The sequence below is a fragment of the Astatotilapia calliptera genome, chromosome 7 (genome assembly GCF_964374335.1).
Source record: "Astatotilapia calliptera chromosome 7, fAstCal68.1, whole genome shotgun sequence".
NCBI classification, from domain to species: Eukaryota; Metazoa; Chordata; class Actinopteri; order Cichliformes; family Cichlidae; genus Astatotilapia; species Astatotilapia calliptera.
The window spans coordinates 48983755-49000130 of record NC_137428.1 but is presented as its reverse complement, the minus strand read 5'-3'; positions in this window follow the sequence as shown (position 1 = coordinate 49000130).

Sequence of the window (16376 nt, the reverse complement as noted above, 5' to 3'; positions counted from 1 at the left end):
CCCAGCCTTGCCGTAATGGTCCATTTGATTCACCTTTTATTGTTTATTTTATTTTCACTTACTGAATACGGGACCGACTTGACTGGGGGAAAGAAGGGGAGAAAGAAAGAGGGAAAGAGAAACAGCTGAGAACAGGGACGGGGGAGAAGGGCAAAAGACAAAAACCAACAGAATGAGCAGGAAAAAAAAGGAAAAAAATGCATATATCAATCACCTGGATCACCTGCTGAGAAAGAAAAAAGAAAACAAGCAGAAGAGAACAAGAGTAATAGAATAAACAACATCACAATGATATATGGAAATATGACAGTAAATACTAAATATTAAACATTATTGTGCAGCACATAAGATCAACAGAACACAGTGTGCTTTGAGCTAGGAGCCAAAAAGGGTGTAGTTTGTGGGTGTGATCACCCGTGTGTACACCTGTGAGCATGGACGCGCTTGTTGTTTTTTTTTTAAAAGGTTCCTTCATGTAATGATCTGCTAGAGGGTGTGGGGGGGCCACAGCCCCGTCCTCCAGGGCATGAAGCAGGTATGGAGGAGATCAAAACTCCAGACATCCAGAGGCCCCCAGAACACAAGAGACCAAGGAAGACCAACAGAGGGGCAGCCACGCCACTGTCCCAGAAAGAGCTGAGGAGAGTCCCAGATGAGGGCTCCGCTGGCAGCCAGCCGTGCCTGAGTGACCGAGCCCCAGGCCGAGAGGCCGGGGGCACCCCACCTCCGAAGTGGCCCGAGCGAGCCCCAGGCTCCAGGCCCCGATAAGCGGCCGCCAAGGAGTGAGCTGGTGTGTACCTGGACGCCCATCCCCGGACACAAATAACCACCAACGCACCGATGTCTGAGGGAGTCCGCCACTGGCAGGGGAAGTGGTGGTAGGGGGAGATAGGCCTCCAAACCTTGGAGGGCCTAAGATGTCCCCAGAGAGGTGGCGCCTGACACCCAACCTGACATATAGACACAGAAATACAGGCACACACATATACAAACATCCATTCCCACCCTCATGCTCTCATATGCACTTACTCCACACTCAACCAACGTGGAGACAGACATAAAGAGACGCTGTACACACGATCACACTCCCCAAGCGTACTCTACAAACCGGGTCTAGGTACCCTTGCCCCTGGAGGGGGGAGCTGCACCCAGACCCAGGTGGTGTTACCCTTTTCCCTGCGGTGGGGGGAGGCAGACCGCCCCGACTCCGCAGCAGCAGGGAGGCCCCACACTCCAGACCACAGTCGGACGGCCAACTCCTCCTCCTAGCCCCCCCGCTCCAGCAGGTCGCAGAGAATGGGGGTGAGAGAAGACTCCAAACCTCCCTCCACCCGCTCATTGTAGTGTTGATGCATGTGTGTTCTAAGGTGCATTTAAAACCCAGGAGGGCATGGAGCTACCGGCCAGAGAGCAGCAGGTAAGCGCATAGTCCCTCCTGCTAGCCCTCAATGTCTACGTGTATTTAACATTGAGAGGTGGGCAACGACGCCAGGGGTGGGGTATACACCCTGATGGTACTTTGGATTCCGTGTATCGTGCCCACCCCCAAGATCCTATATGTATGTGTAATGAGAGTGTGAGTAATGTGAATGTCTAAGTTGTGGGATAAAATTGAGGCAGAGGCAGCCAGAAGGGGACGGGGGGGACGGGGGGGGGGGGGGGGGGGTAGCCTCCTCTGCACCCTGGTGACATACCCCTACTCCAAGGTCCTGCATATGTGGGTGGTTGTGGTGGAACGGGAAGAGTGAGGCAGCTGGAGATGGGGAGGGAAGGAAGGGAGTGACCCCTCCCTGGGGCCAGCTCCCCCGCTGACCCCAGTAGGCACCCCCATACTCCGCGACCCACCAGGGAAAGGGGGCCCAGGCCCATCCAGACCGGGGCCCAGCGCAGCAGCGCCTCCCGGCCCCACAGAGCCCGGGACAGTCCACCCAACCCCACCACAGGGAAAACTGCACCCACCCCACCATCCACTCATCTTCCAGACTACATAAGACAATAAACACCCAGGCTGAGATCTTCCTCCACCTCTCCTGTATCTCCCCCTCCTGCAGACAGAGCCCCTGAGGAGAGGAAAGCTCCTGCAAGATGTGACAATCTTCCCCACCAGTTGAAGAGCCCCCCAGGTGGCTCGATGCACCGGCGGCACCCTGCTCCAGGGCTGGGCCCCCATGCACCCACCTGCCCACAACCCCGGCAACACACCAACCAGGACCCAAGCCCCCGAGGCCCGGCCCGGGCCCCAGCCCAGAGACGGAGCGTCCCCAGAACCTCACGCCCATCCCGGACCCACCCAGGGGCAGCCAGGCTACCAGGTCAGTAACCCACGTCCGTCAGCACAGACCCTCCCCTAGCCCCGCTGCACGCAGCCGCGAGGAAACAGTCACCTGAGAGCCAACAGAGCCCCTAACCGGACATGACCGCTATCCCGGTCAAGAGTAAATCTATCGCAGTGTCTTGTGGTTGCACATCATTCTTCTGAAACATCTAAGCCAACCTGAAACCTGTAGCAAAACACTGCTTTCGAATATAAGTCCTTACAATAATGTACTGTATCTGGCTATGAGTGTTTTACATTGCTCTGGAGGATTTTTGGCCCACTTTGCAGAATTGTTTTAATGTAGTCACATTGGAGGGTTCGGGGGCATGATGGTCTGTTTAAGGTCATGTCAAAGCATCTCAATCCAATTTATCTTCGGACTTTGACTAGGCCACACCAAAACTTTAATTTATTTTTTATTTTTTTGTTGACCACACCTCCCAACGGCATTCCAAGGGTTGTGGTCAAAGCCAGACCAACTGGCAGGAATCTTCGCCAGTGCTGTTCAATGTCTCCCTTACTCATGCCACTGTTCCCACCTCTCTGAAGGCCTCCACCATCATTCCTATCCCCAAATAGACTGGAATAGACAGCCTCACTGACTATAGACCTGTAGCCCTCACGTCTGTAATCAGTAAGTGTTTTGAGTGGATAGTTTCTCAGCAGAGAATCTCGACAACTATCAGTTTGCTTACAGAGAAAATCGGTCCACCGAGGTTTTCCATCACTGTTCACAGACTGCTGAGCCATCTGGAGAACAGGAAGAGCTATGTGATGATGCTCTTTGTGGACTACAGCTCCAGCGTTCAACATTATAATTCCAGACATCCTCACCACCAAACTGGACCACCTTCAGATCCCCCCTGCCATCTGCTTCTGGAGCGAAGACTGTCACTCAGCACCAGATGCCCCCAGAGCTGCGTTCTCAGACCCCTACTGTATGCAGCTATGACTGTATAACAACCCACCCAACAAACGTCATGGTAAGGTATGCCGTTTTGATCACTCAGAGTTAGATTTGCTGGCGTGTTTCCATTCATTGCTTTTGACCTTCAGGGCAGAAATTGATGGCCTGATATTCTCCTTCAGGATTTTGTGTCGGAGAGCAGAATTCATGGTTCCATCAATTATGCCAAGTTATCCAGGTCCTGAAGCAGCCCCAGACCATCACACTACCAACACCATGTTTGACTGTTGGTATGATTGTCTTTTTATGAAACGTGGTGTTAGTTTTATGCCAGATGTAATGGGACTCAAAATTTCCAAAAAGTTTAATTTTTGTTTCGTCAGCCCACAGAATATTTTCCCAGGATCATGAAGGTGTTTTTGGAGAAAAAGTGAGATAAACCTTTGTGTTCTTTTTGGTCAGCAGTGGTTTTTGCCTTGGAACACTCTCATGGATGCCATTTTTACAAAATCTTTCTTATTGTTGGATCATGAACTCTGGCCTCAACTGAGACAATTGAAGCCTGTGGTTTTTTCAATGTTGTTCATGGTTCAATGTACTCTTGGTGGAATTCTGGTAGGCCAACCATTCCTGGGAAGGTTCACTACTGTTCCAAGTTTTCTTCATATGTGGATAATTATTTTCACTCGGTTTCCTGAAGTCCCCAAGCCTTTCCAGACTCATAAACTGGACTCTGAAAGAATAACTTTATTTCTCATCTGAGAAAATCTGTTTAATGGTTTAAGTGTGACAAATATGTCAAATGTATTTCCTCACCCATCTGGTACCAAGATAGAATGCTGGTATTATAACAAAGTCAAAGCAATTGGGAATGAGAGCAACTAAGCCACAAAGTGGTAGGCCATGTAAAATCACTGAGGATTGTCCCACTTCTATCTCCATCTCACAATGCAATGGATGATTCCGGGTCTGGTGGTGGCCAGGAGAATGGCACTTCTCTGACTGCATTGTACCAAGTTTCATTGAAGAGGCATTATGACATGGGTTGTTTTTCAGAAGTAGGGCTCAGCACCTTGGTTTTGGTGAAGGCTAACCATTGGAACCATCTTGCTACATCACTTCACCATAAGAGGATTTAATCTAGAGAATGTTAGGTGCTGAGGTGCTTACAGCTTTGTCAAAGTGAACCAAATAGTAATATGATTGTTATCCTTCACATTTAAATATTTTACTCATCATTGTTGCAAATACGTTTCATGTTTTCTGAGGTTTTACAACAAGTCTATTTAAATCCATATATACTTCCTTTACTGCAAAAGCAGTATGATGGAAATGTGTCTCAACATTTTCTTTTCTTTTCTTAATATAAAGCTGTAGTCTGTTCCTGTTGTTACCGCAGTTCTACTCTAACTAGAGTCAGGCTATGACTCAGGAGAACAATGTGACTGAGATTGGAAGATGGCAGCTCCCCTTTTTCTCTTGTCCTCTCTGTCCTTTTGTGCTGTAAAAGAAAAGTGCAATCTGTTTTAGTGATCACTGGCTGCTTCACAAGAAACCACTGAATCCTTTAGTGCAGGTGGTGTCTTGTGGCATCTTTAAACAAAAAAAAAAGACATTTCTGTGTCAGCTCAGGTATTCTATGTGACAGAACTTTTTGTCTGTTACAGTACATAAAGTTGCATAATAACTAAAGTCTCACCATGAAACAGTCCAATAATGTTTACATGAGTTGCAGGAATGAGATATCTTACGGGCCTTTAAATAAGTGTCACACCCTCTGTTGTGTCAATGAAATGGCAAACTTACCATAACATGAATTTATATTGATAATCAGTTCCCTGGATTTTGACAGCCTCCTGTTCAAACACTTCATGACATCCTGCAAGTTTAACTGTGTTCATGCTATTTCAGCTATTAATATTTCATTTGCATCTCCCACCCCAACAAAACCTTGATTAGTGACCAGATCTGATGTATTAAACCTTAAGCAAACAAAGCATATAATTCTTCAGGAACAAAGCTTTTTTCGCTGTTGCATTTCTTCAGAGAAGGTCCTAGGTCCGTGTCAGAAAAGTCACTCATCATTCTCTGGGACTAGATATTTAATTCAGCTGAGTGGATGAGAGGCTCGAAAATTTTCCATTTACATATTCATTTGCATGTCACAGTAGATCTGTTCCTGGGTGATTTTGTTAGGCAGCAGGGTCTCTGGTGTCTCTGCATACATTGTTAAATGTGAATGTCACTGCCTGTTGAAACAGGACTTTTGCAGAAGAAACTGTCTCATCATTCGCTCACTTTTGGTGCAGTCTCACTTCTCTTAACCAGTTTAATTTTCATTCTACCATTTAAACACTTTGAAATTCTTTTCAGTGTCAAAATTAAAAGCCGCAGTATATTACTGAACGGTGGTGTGGTGACTTTTAAAGAATACCAACATACACACAAACATAAAACACCATGAAAACACCCTGTTATCATTGTATTATTAGGAAATTGTGCAAGTTTCAAAAGTAAAAATATTTATGAGTAGCTATATATAAAAATATTACTAAAGTTGAAAGCTGCTGAGCCTGCATCTGGTCAGCTTGTCTGTTTTATTTGAGATGATCAGAGCTGCCGTCCATATGTGCAATGTGCATGCGCAAACCACCAGAAAAACACTGAGGGCCTCTCAGCTTGCATGTTCAAGAAGTAGTGCAAAGAATAAAGACTTGTTCTGAATGGCTGGGGTGTGGGGGGATAGTGTTTATTGACAGTCCGAATGGCCTGGGTCTAGAAGCTGTTTGTGAGGGCAGCCAATTATTTTTTTAGGGGTTGTTAATTACCATCTGCGCAGCCTTCCTGTTCTTAGTAGTAGCCTCTGCGTACCAAACACTCAGGCACGATCTCCACTGAGGAGCAGTTGAAGGCCAGCAGTAGCTGTCCTAGCAGGTCCAAGTTATGCTGGGCCTTCTTTTCCAGGGTGTTGGTGTTGTGGGTCCAGGTGAGGGGGCGGAGATGTGAGTGCCCAGAAAACTGAAAGTGGAGACAGATTCCACCCATTCTCCATTTATAATGAGAAAGGAGTGACCTGTCTCTGCCTCCTAAAGTCCATTATGAGTTCTTTTGTTTGAAGGACATTCAGCTTCAGGTTATCTTCTGAATGGGGACAAATTCTCAGATGGCAATAAAGAATGGTTGAAAACAGGCGAGGCGCTTTATGACAGTGCTGTCTGAGATGAAAGAAGAGAAAAATAGATTTACTTTTGTGTATTTCATCAGTACTTTCACCTTGCTTGTCTTGACATATCGCCAGTGTACTTAACAGTATTCCAGTATGTAAATATTCTCTACATCAGAGTAATTTCTCATTTGTATAGAAATTGTAGCATAAAATCAATTTACAAATGTGTAGTTGTTGTAGCTTTTCGACAGAACAGCTGTTTTCAACACATATACTATACTAAGTTAGTGAAGATGGTGAGGGATTTAACCAGGTAGGGGAGTGGAAGCAGTGGGGTATCAAGAAACAGGTGGCAATGAAGACATGACACAACACGAAAAAGTTAAACAAATGCAAGACACCAAGTGGCCTGAGCAAACAACCGAATGAATAGTTCAACCAGCCATCAGTGAGTGTTTTCTCTTACTGTAAGTGTCTCTTCTTGTCCTTTAGCGGGCGACCAGCGGTGGTGGTCGGCCGCGCAACCAGTACGCTGCTGTAGTTGCCATCTTGCTTGACCAACGATTATCTTCCACGCTTTTCAATCTAAGGCGATGGTTCTTGCCTGCTCGAGGTCAAGTTGAAGGGCCTTCAAATCATCCTGGATTTGTCTCATCCCTGTCTTTTTTGGTGCATTTCGATGCACCCTCCAATCGGTGGGGCGGGTCAACCAGAGTAGGCCATGGGGGTAGCGGCTCTGGTCCATTCGACAAATGTGGCCAAATCAACGGAGTCGGCGGCGCTGGATTAGGTCACCGATCGTTGGTTGGCTGCCGCAGCTGGTGAGGATGGTGTCATTCGAATGACGGTCACGAAGGGAAACGCCGAGAACGCATCTAAGGCAACGCATTTGGAAAACTTTGAGCTTGCTCAGGTCGTGTTTGAGCATTGTCCACGTCTCCACGCCGTAAAGTAGAATGGGCAGGATCATGGTTCGGTAAAGGCGGATCTTTGTCGGCAATGAGATGTTGTTCTTCTTCCAAACGCACCAGCACAGGGAAGCGAACACTGCCACCGCCTGCCCAATTCTGGAGCATATCTCCACTGATGATGCCACTTTCTTCTCCTCAATGAGGGACTCTTAAGTGTAATGAGGTTCATCATCTAAAGTCATGACAGCCACACTCTCTTCAGAGTTATTCAACCCATACACTCACAGCTCATCAAGGAGACAAAGAGAAAGTGGGTTCACACCTGAAAAACAGAGGCCTATATAACAAAGCATTGTTGCTTCTTACACAGCTAACTTCAGGGTTAATTCTGGGTTTTTTGAAGGTGCTTCACCTCTTACTGCAGTACATCGCTTTATATCTTGAACCTGTTCTAGATTAAAGATCAACAGGCATGAGATCTCTGCCCACTGACTATAGTGTCACTATTCCTGCAAGATCCTTTGCACCTATACGCAGAGAGAAGAAGAGTAAAGATTTTCAGTAGTGTCTGTTTTTATGTTTCCCTGATGAGCATCAGTAATAATAATAATTATTCTCCAATGTAATTTTTTCAGTTCTCTGACAACATTTTTAAAGCAATTTAATTGTTCTATGAGAACTAATGATCCTAAAATAGGACGATTGCACTGTACGTGTGGACTTTGTCTCAATCGCAAGTAGAACAAGCAAACATTTGAATTCTGTTTTTGCATTTATCCTTTACTTGCTCTCGGACCACTAAACACAATCGAGGCTGAAGCTGAAAGAATAAAAACTAAAATTGTCTTATGCAAATTTAAACATTAATTTAATTAAATTATTTTCTAGTCTCACTGACCAAAATGTTTTTAAAGCACACACATTTACACTAAACTGTTGAACAGAGCTTTTCCTTTCACACCACTGACTTATCTGCAGCTGCTGTGTTTTTATAATGTTATACTTTTATCTTCTTTTGTAAAATGAGCCGCTCAGCTGCCGGTACAATAGTTGTTTTCATTGCCACCGCTTTCATGTGAAAATCCTGGGTTAACTTAGCTTCATGTGACCGCTTAACCTGATCACCAGTGTTAGGGTAAATGCCCTAGGTATGTTAAACTCACTTCATAGTACATGACCCAGGAGTGTCCTTGACCATAAGTATCACAATAAAAACAGAAAGAACAACGTCACACCTGAAACACAGAAATGCAGGACCATGAATGAATGAACAGGAGAGAAGTTACTAGAGAATGAGACAAAAATAAGAAGACAGAACTTGTCCTGGTACTGGGTTTTTTTTAATATTCTAAGATTTAGTGTATATGTTCTTGGTTCTGGTTCTTTAGTTGTTGTTGTTGGTTTTTTTTTTGGGGGGGGGGGGGGGGTTGCTTTGTGCTTCTGGTCTTAGTTTTGTTATCGGGTCTTCAGCCTTGTCTTCAGGTTTGTTTAACTCTTGTCTCGGTGTTCGCTTTCTGTTTGCTTTATTTTGACAGTCTCTCATTGTCAGTTTTTCTTTCCCTTTCACGTTAGTCCGTATCGTTCCAACTGTGTTCCCTCCTGTTTCCCATCCTCTCCATATCCTGTGCATATTCAAGTCCTCTCTCTTCCTCTACTCGTTGCATCATCCCTGTTTGCTCTATTTCCTTTTACTCCTCATTTCCTTCCTAATTATCTCCTAGTTTCCAGTTTCTTGGTTTTTGTATTCTTGTATTGTGGTAAAGAATGGTACAGCTAATAAAGCTGCCTCCTTTAGTTTATCCATTTTGTGTCTAAGTCTTGTGTTTGGGTCTTAACTCTGCCTGCCACAGAACTACATTGAAACCAATGTAGTAAATTAATTAGAATGTTGCATTCCAGAAACTCCAACCCTGACAATGACATGACAAGGGCCCTCATTCATTAATAGTGCCTGTGCACATATCTGTACCTAAATCTTGCAGCGGAATATTTCATGCACAATCAGGGATTTATCAATATTTTCAAACTTCATGAATACATTTAGAAGTCCCTCTGGCCATCCATAAGAATAAATGAAGGCCTTGCTGTCTTGTAATATTTAAACATACGTCTTTAAAATGAATACTAGTACTAATTAAAAGTTGTATTATAAGAAACAGCAAACTTTATTCTTACTACCTTGCATTTCTGTAAATCTTATTCTAAATCCATCGATTCCTGCCTGTAAACCACCGATACACAGCTACACCTTCAGTTATATAAGGAAATATATTTACCAGGATGTGAAGTGAAGAGAGTAGTGGAGAGAGAGAGAAGAAGTTTGCACTAAGTCCAACTGGTGAAACCATAATAATAGAGTCCGAGATCTGATAAGGGTGCCAGTAAAGAGGCAGCTTTCCAAAGTATTTTCACAAGAGTTTTGTTTGAAAATTAGTGAAAAATAAAAAGTGGCAATCGGGGGGGGTGAATACTGTTTTCACTGTGGCACTCACTGAGGTTCAAGATTTTAAAAAAGTTTGGTGTGAAAGTTGCTATGAAAAACTGAAAAGAAAAAAAAACTAGAAAAATTAGCATTTCCTGCAAAAATGCAGTGTGGATGCTTTAAAGCTGAAGCAGTATGCAAAAACTAGCTGAAAAAGCTGAAAAGTTGCAGAAATTGTAAAAACTTTGCATAAGCAAAGGAACTTTGCTAAAATGTAATAACTTAGCAGAACTGCAATATCTTAGAGGAAACATAATACTTGGCAGAAATGCAATAGCATAGCAGAACTTAGCAGAAATATTGTAACTTACCAGATACATGATAACTTCTCAAAAATACAAGAATTTAGGAGAAATAGTATAAGATAACAGAAAGAATATATTTAGCCAGAAATACTTAAACATTACGGAAACACTATGATTTAGAAAAATAGTACAACATAGCAAATACTGTGATTTACCAGAGACACTGTGATGAACTATGAATATTGTAATTTTAAATTAATACTATGTTTTAGCACAAATACTATAATTTGACAGAAATACTATCATTCTGCAGAAATACTATGTTTCAGCACAAATACTCTGGTTTAGCACAAATATTATAACATAGCAGAAATACAATTATATAGCAGAAATGCTATATTTAGAAAGAAAAATATAATATAGTAGAAATACTATGATTTAGCAGAAATACTATAATCAGCACATATACTGTAACATGACAGAAATTCCTCCACTTAGTAGTAATACTTTAACATAACACAAATGTTATGATTTGGCACAAAAATCATGATTTGGCAAAAATACTATGATTTAGCAGAAATACTATGATTGAGCAGAAGTACTAAGATGTAGTAAAAGTACTTTGATTTAACAGAAATACAATTATGGAGGAGTAATACTTTAAAATGGGAGAAATATTGATATACACTCACACATACACAGAGCCTAAAGGGAACAATATTTGTGCCATGGGGTGTTAACAAGAATCTGAGGTCCATATTAGAAAAGCTGGTAAAACCATAAAAGTTTGCAGAATTGTAATAAATGATTAATTTGTAGGGAAAAAAACATTTTGACCAAGGTGGAATCGAACCCACGACCTTTGTCTTGCAGACCAGCTGCGCCACTGGGAAAGAGAGCGGGCGCCTTGAAAAACAGGGTGATGAGCAGTCAGAATTAGATCGCGGTGAGAGGCGAAAAACGCCGTTTTTTGGAGTTACTAAACGTTGTGTAACTCAAAAACTAGGTGGAAAAACTATAATTAATCAGAAATACTATATTTAGCACAAATCTTATAAAATAGCAGAAATAGTATGATTTAGCACAATAGCAATAACTTAAAAAGAAAAATTGGAAAAGCAAAATGGACAGCTGAAAAAATGCTGAACATGCTGAGGGTCCCTCAAATATACTTGTTAAATGAAAAAAATCAGCAAAAAAAATATAACAGCCACACAATCACAAATATGTACACATAAGGAAACACACATGCACAGAGAGACACACTCACAAGATCCAATTCAGTCAACCAGTCTAAATATATTGAATTTAAATCTTACAATGAGATCATCCCATAAAAAGGCTCTCTCTCTCTCTCTCTGTCACACACGCACACACACACACACACACACACACACACACACACACACACACACACACATACACACAGGGAGAGAGAAGTAAGTTTCTAGCTCAGTCAAGCAGACTGGGAGCTGCTGAATTTGAATCCACCAATCAGAGAGGCTGTGTACTTTTTCCCGCCAAAACAGGTGCACGCAGCACAGAGAGACACAGGATTTCTGCAGTCTATTTCTCAGAGTGAGGACTCCCCTCAAACAAATGGCCATAATTTCCTAACCGTAGGGGCTAGAACGGTCATTCTTAGATCGTTTTGTTCAGAAGAGATGGGGGAATCTTCCAGTGTTGACAATTTATCATTAAAATATGAATTATTAAAGATATTTGACTTGTAATGCACCATAACTGAGTAGAGGCAAAGCAAAAACTGCCTTGACTTGCCCTCAAACAACGCTTTCTAACTCTAAATCTATTTGGAGTATCAATATCATTCTTTCACCGTAAAAGACAGCAGGCTTTGGTGAACAGTCATGGAAATTTTCAGGTCTCTGTGGAAATCCAACAAAATGTTATGATGAGAGAAAAAAGTGGTTCATTTCCAGAGTTTGAAATCTGAAGAAATCTGAGCGAAGGACGAATTTCCTACCCTCAAACAAGTCTAACTCATTTCAGAACGGTAATAGGTGAGAAAGAAATTCTTGAATTGAGAGCGTCAGGAGTGTCTGAAGATATACTGGGACAAGCCTCATGTCTTAACTTTGCTTCGTTAAGGAGATATGACGATTCGAAAATGCCTCTCATTACAGAAATCAAGCTGTGATTTTGAACAAACTCTCCATTGACTTTCTATGGAGAGTTTTCCGACTTTGTGTTGGTCTGAGGAGATTTGCAAAAATTCTATAAGTCCCACAACAATGATAGTGACATTTCCTGAAAGCCAGCAAAAATACCTACGTTTTGATGTATTATTTGTGGAAGTTGAGTGAAAATTGAGCAAGTAGCAAGAAGTTGTTCGGACATGAAGAGAAGACTGCAAAACCTTCAGTGGCACGCTGGAAGCCAAGTGCATAGCAACCATAACAACGCATGTATTTTGTGAAAAATCACAATTTTGCAACTCAAAACTTTAAGAGGGATAAAAGTAAAACGGTAAAAGATTTGAAAAAGCTGATTTATACCTGAATAGCCCAATAATTTGAGAACATTTTAAAGTTTGAATGGTTGTTCTACGTGAAAATATGAGGAAAGAGTTAAGTTTCAAAAACAAGCAAATTTTAGCAGAATTGCAGAAGTTTCCCATTCATTTCAAATTAAAGGAAAAAAGCTTAATATTTAAAAAAGTATAATAGTGAAAAATACCAAAAGATATAGCCATCATTAGCAGAAATAGCAGAATAGTTTAAAATTTGAACGGTGAAAATAGCACAAAAATTGTGGAAGTAAGTCCACGGCGAAAAGTGTACGGAAACACCAAGAAGGAACTCAATAGTGGGGATCCTTAAAGCATCCACACAACTACAATAAGGGGAAGAAAACAGCTATGTCATTTATAATGAAAGATTGTGATCGGGAACACTGCAATATGTTTAAATTAAGATAAAAGCCTGCGCCTTCATATTTAGTGTTCTGTTTTTTTAAATATACAATTACATTTTTTATTGTTATTGTGTAAACGTACTTCTCAATTTGTGCAAACAAATAGAATCATCTATCGAGCGGCAGGAAGGTTTTTTTCTGTTAAAAACAAAACAAAGACATTTAAAGTCCATGGTACATTGAGCGTACATGTGTACACATCAGGAAGGACTGCAGTGTTTCCCTGTGTTTGAAAAATTAATTAACAGACAGATTTTGGTTCACTCATTAGCTTCAGACTGAATAATGCGCTGTATGTGAGCACTGCCTCGATAATTTATTCTTGCTCCCAGTGAGTAGTAGATACTAAGCACTTTTCCACCCCTCCCCATCAATTGTGCACGTGCATGGACGTCCATGTACATGTGCACGATCCTCTGTACAACGCACCTTTGCTGCTGCATATATGGTACCACCTTCTGAGGGTTAACAACTCCTCCTAGTGGGCAGGTTTTTTCGTGATGGGTATATATAGACGAGCAATGTTTTTACTGTTGTCCTGGAACACCATTTCTAACCTCACTTACAGTGGACGCCATTGCCAGCCATGACCACCTTCCACAACTTCACCACCACTGCTGAAGCTGAAGTATGTGTACAGATGCAAACCTCTGCGGACCACCGCGCAAAAGGAACATGGAGAGACTGATACTACTTTCTCAGTGTATGCAAAGACAGGGAACGTTTAATAGTGACAAGTGATGCTGAAAACTGGAGGTTAAACCTGTAACTCCTCATCTTTGAAGCATGTCATGGTTTAAGGACTTGTTTTTTATACAGTGGGCGAATTGAGATCACTCCAATGCCTGTCGAGTGAGGTTGGCATCAAGAAAAACAGGTTCAACGCTGCTTATGAAAGCATTAGAAAACGTCTTGTTTTTGACGATTTCACGTCTGATTCGATTGGTCTCCCTTCTGACGTGTGTAGGCTGAAAGTAGCCAGATAATCTGTCTACAAAAAGTAAAAAAAATAAAAATGAGTGTTAGGTAGCTAGTGTGGGGATGAGACAATAACAATACAGTGGTCTCTTTTTTACATACAACACACTTTGTATTGAGGGAGCTCCAGAGTCTCCCCTACTGACTTTGCTGATACAGTCTCCTTCTCTATCTCCACCACCCCCCTGTGACTCACAGGATGCATCAGATCTACTGGATCTGTGTGAAGAAATGATAAACAACATTAAACTGGTCACTCTCCGCCTGCTGGTGGAGGATTTGACGAAGTATCATAAAGTGATCTGTTATGGCTGTGAAGTCAATTATCCAAGCTAACTGCAACACAGCTGTGTGTTTGAGATTCTTGAGTTTTTCTACAAAGACAACTGTGATGAGATAATGAATTGGGCAGCTGGGTGGTGCACTGGTTAGCTTCACAGCAAGGTCCTGAGTTCAATTCCACCATCAGGCCAGGGACTTTCTGTAAGGAGTTCGCATGTTCTCCCTGTGTTTATGGCGAGGGTTCTTTCCGGGTACTCCTGCTTCCTCCCATAGTCAAAAGACATGCAGTTAGTAGGGCTAAGTTAATTTGCGATTCTTAAATGCCCATAGGTGTGAATGTGAGTGCGAATGGTTGTCTGTCTCTATGTGTTAGCCCTGCGACAGACTGGCAGCCTCTCCAGGGTGCACCCCGCCTCTCGCCCTAAGACAGCTGGGATAGGCTCCAGCCCCCCTCAACCCTTAATTAGCTAAGAACTGGCTGTATCTACCTGTGTGTTAGGGAGGGCAGACAAAGGTACATTTAAATCTGCAAGGGGTTTTAGAAATACATGCCACACTACAACTCCTAACATGTCAGACAGTAAGGGATGCTTACATCGTGATTCAATGCTTCTATAAACTATTTGGAGTTACCAGGAAGCATTTGTCTTCCTTAAAAGTTAGATTTTATATTTACCCCTGGGTTATTAAACAAAATTATATAGCTAGTGTTCAGCTGTTTTTCTCCTAAATAAACAATTATCAAGCTAGATAAATACAATTTAAATTCCAATGATGTCCAAATGTAGTGAAGTTATTTTGTACTTATTATAGGCAACATCATTCCTTTAGTCATCTATAATGAGCAAATTGTTCTTGTCTGGAGGTAGAATAATTCAGGTATACCATTTACAAAGTTGATATCTCTTATCTAAAGAAGTTGATTATATAAAGCAATATTATGACTATTGTGTGTCTTTCCACAATAACTACTGCACTATCATGTTTGATGGTATCAGATACAGCAACCACATGTGTGTCTGTTTTCTGGTTGGCTACAGGTGAGTGTACTTACTCTGTCCGCTAATCGTGGTTAACCGATTTGGAGTTTAATGCACTGAATGAAACAAAACAGTCTCACATCATACTCATCGCTAAACATTAGCTGTGTGAATCTGGCTGAGTCAATGAGTCAGTCAACTCACACAAGGGCCTGTTGGTTCTCATGCTGACCCATCCCCACACTGAGTTGAGCAGTAGTCTGTTACAACTCCAGACCACTTCTTTGCAGGGTCTAGTCTTATGCCCGCTTTCTCATAATAGTCATCAATAGTTTCACATTTTCTGGATAACCTGATGCCTCCTGCTTACACTGTAAAAACGTTTTGACGTAATTTTCAAACAGTGTGTTTTTCTTATTGGGAAAGTGCCACACTTCATAGTTACAAACTATTTTGTAGCCTCTCAAAAACCTTATTAGGCTCAAATGATACCCGTGTGACCAACCACTCATTCTATCATAGTCATAAAAGTGCAGGTCTGGATACAAACCTACATAATATTCATTAGCCTGTTCTCTGTGTCGTCAAAGCCAAGTGCAACAGCCGTTTTGGCTATCCATCTCTGGTCAAAACCCTCGTCATACATCAGAATGACTCTGCTTCCTCTCACTGTGACAGTCGGTGTTATTCTATGCTTGACAAAGTACTCCAAAAGTATGTAGTTATCAAAACTTGATACATGGTTAGTGATGTAGGTTTACCCCCGGAATTTCGGATGCCCGTACCACAAATATACTCCCACATTTTAACCTGTTGAAAGAAAACGTGTTCCCCTGCAAATCCATTGCACACACAAAGTTAATCTTACCATTCTCATATCTGGTCTCAAAACCATATAAATAAGTATTTGTAATTTGGTTCTTTTTTTTTGATGGGCTGGATGAAACACCGATGTCCCAATATAACACGATAAGACCAAACAACTGTTGGTGCAATTTCCTCATCAACATTTGTTATAGAGCTAAAACAATAGTTAGAAGGTGGTGGTGTTTCTGATGTCATCTTTTTAGACTTTTTTAAGACCTCATCAACCATACTGCTCAGCTTCTTTTCCCCCACAACTTTCATCTTGGGGGAGATGAGCTGCACAAATAGTTTAATTAAAAACAAGCTG